Here is a 3,567-nt window from a genome sequence, read left to right on the forward strand (position 1 = left end):
AAAGAAAAGAAGGTATGGTGGTAACAATCAGCGATGAGTTGATCTACAGAGATGCTATCTGGTCTAGCTAGTATGATGAAATTAGTCAATAAAATGCCCTTTATCAAAATAATGATGAAAGTGAGTTCTATATGTAGATGGAAAACATTAATCACTACAACAATGGTTGGTGCATAATTTATTTTGTTCACATGGAGATTGTACTTTGGTCCAGCGATAGACAGCCTCACTTGATGTGTTCGTAACCAATATGATATTCCGCAACATGTTCACTTTGGCGGTGACAAATTTTGATCCTAGAGAGCTGGCGAAGAAACTGGCATCCCGTAAAGCTAGAGTAACCCGGTAGCACATACACATCAATTTGATGAAGAAACACGCTCATAGTGCCATAGCCACGTGAAATAGCTTAAACAAAATGTCACACGAGGCTTTTGCTCCTCCATCAGTCCACATATCAAAAAGCTAAAAGAACATGCTGATCAGTGTGCTTGCCTCATCCGGAGATGAATGGATCTTTAGGATTACCCCACTGATTTTATTTATAAATAAATAAATCGCACGGGGACTTCTTTCAGAGCTTTATGACGTGTAGTATTTTCTCACAAATGGTTGTCTACTTGGAGTGATGACCTATATTATGAACGTTTTAATAATTACGAGAAATACATAAGAACACAATATTGATTCCCACATCTAATTAAAACTATATTTACAAATTGTTAAAGTTTTTTTTTATCCAAGCTTAGATGTTCAGGATATTTTTCAACACCAAAGCCCGCAAAGCTAGAAAATCATGGGGTCCATTTTTTATTTTGATTTCATTAAAGATAAAGCCTATTCTTCTGTATGCAACTTATGATGTATACCTCTGCCTGGACAGAATGTATTTTGATTACTCTCGTTGTTATAAATCGTTGGCAATTCACAATCATTATTTCATGAAAACGAAGGGAAGAGATACACAATGAAAAAGGAAAGACCCACTGGTGTTGGCACCAGGTAGAAAAAACACGTACTTTATCCAACCCTACCTAATATTGTAGAGCACAAAACATGAATCATACGGCAGATGTTTCTTCCGTTTGGTGGCGAAATGTTCTAGGTAGTGACATGTTCAGCTCATTCCGAGGCATATCAACGCAAAAGCATTTCAATTGTTGATAACCAGTCATTTTTTTTATATTTCTAATGAAGATGCAGAGCTCATGCTAATTAGAGTCAAAAAAAGCTCATGCTCATTATTAGAAGAAAACAATCTAATGTAGTGAAGAGTAATGACCATAGCCTAGAAAAAATCCTTCATTAATCAAAAAGGCGATCCCAACTAAAGCATGGGCATGACACCTTAGTGGTTTAGTCAAGTAAACAACTTTCGTAACTTTTTTCGAAACAGATTCGATTTTATTGAGGAAGTCCTCTACTTTGCACTATCAGTTTAGAAACATATCATACTTACGTGTACGATTTGAGCCAAACTGAACACACTAAGCAAGTTATTTCTCTATCGCTTGCTAGATTTACCACGAAATGTACGATTGAAACTCGAAGAAGCAATACCCTGCACACTCTCATTGCCATTTTGCCATAACATGCAGCACAAGTTTCTCCGACATCATCATGCTATATGTACTGCATCATAATCACGTGATGTTGCGCATGGTTCCAACATGCACCACAGTATTGAATCAATTCCTGGACGTCGTGCATTCCACGTCATCTACCAATTTAGAACAATTCTTAGCTGAATATTATTTTGGCCGAAAAAACATATTTGTAAAACTGCACATGTACTATTATTTGTAATTTTGCAACAAACATACATACTAGACGCACCCACATGTCATGTGTGATGCTTTAATAACGACTGCATCCACTAAGGCTATGTAGAGGTGTATATCGACACGCTGGCATGCATTTTCTCGTTGAACTAAATGAACCCTCCACCAAATCTAAGGTTAGCAAAGTTCCTTGTTTTTACACCACGGGTACGATCTTCCTTTTTTGATCTGAACCAAGGTGGGTATCCTAGTGTAAATATTTTAAACCCGAGCAAACAAGTAGAATCCATTGACAAGGAGAATGAACAAAATCAAGGAACCACAATCACTGGAAAAGATGTAACCAGTATGATAGTGATGGAATGTCCTTCATTTGATCCTATGAACAAATAGAGCTATATCTTCTTTGAGTTTCCTTTTTGCTAGAAATAACAGATGGACATATATTGCAAATGATCCTAGCATTGTGATTGACCAGAATGTTCCAGCATGCAAGAATGGTAATGTCCATGTGAAATAGCCACCACATTCTGTTCTAGGACCTCACATTTTCTCAGGATTACTAAAAGTCCATCATCCCAAGACTGCTAGAAGTCCATCATCCCAGTTAAACAGAGATAATTTCATTCTTTGATGAAGTATGTCTAGATATATAGCTCATATCCCCATGCAAATCTCAATTAAGGATGACCATTTTACCCATGCATTATAAACAAAAGACACACCCGTGACATTATGGAACGAACGAAAACATTTTCTGTCATGGAAGTGACACTTCCATGATGGTAATTGTGACAAAAATATGTATCATCATAGAGATGGTGGGTTCTGAAGGAAATATGCCCTAGAGGCAATAATAAAGTTGCTATTTATATTTCCTTATATCATGATAAATGTTTATTATTCATGCTAGAATTGTATTAACCGGAAACTTAGTACATGTGTGAATACATAGACAAAACAGAGTGTCCCTAGTATGCCTCTACTAGACTAGCTCGTTAATCAAAGACAGTTAAGTTTGCTAACCATAGACATGTGTTGTCATTTGATGAACGTGATCACATCATTTGAGAATGATGTGATGGACAAGACCCATCCGTTACACTAGTAGAAAAGGGGCCAATGGTCCAGGCCGGTCCAGCCCATTAGTCCCGGTTCAATCCAGAACCGGGACCAATGGGGGCATTGGACCCGGTTCGTGAGTCCCAGGGGCCGGCCGGGCCACGTGGGCCATTGGTCCCGGTTCGTCTGGACCTATTGGTCCCGGTTGGTGGGACGAACCGGGACCAATGGCCCTCGCTCCTGGCCCACCACCATTGGTCCTGGTTGGTGGCCTGAACCGGGACCAAAGGACGACCATTAGTCCCGGTCCATTCCACCAACCGGGAATAAAGGGTTGGTCCTCGTAGTCCCGGTCCATTCCACCAACCGGGACTAAAGGGTTGGTCCTCGTTGCGGCCAAAGTTTAGTCCCACCTCGCCAACCGAAGGGGAATCAGACCGGTTTTATAAGCCCCTCCTTCTCTGCCTTATTGAGCTCCTCTGAAAATGAAAATAGATGCCCTTATATAGGGAATTTCGCCTAAATTCATACGAATTTCTCTTGAAATTTGTTATGAATTTAATTTGAATTTCCTCTATAAGCGCATCTATGCTCATTTCTGAGTAGCTTTTTATATAGTTTTTTTTCTTTTCTGCTATATTTATTTTTTCTTTTTATTTCTGAGTTGTAATAAGTCATTAAAAATAAGCATCTATGCTCATTTTTTAGTTAAGTTAATCATAAC

The sequence above is a fragment of the Triticum aestivum genome, chromosome 4A (assembly GCF_018294505.1).
Source record: "Triticum aestivum cultivar Chinese Spring chromosome 4A, IWGSC CS RefSeq v2.1, whole genome shotgun sequence".
NCBI lineage: Eukaryota > Viridiplantae > Streptophyta > Magnoliopsida > Poales > Poaceae > Triticum > Triticum aestivum.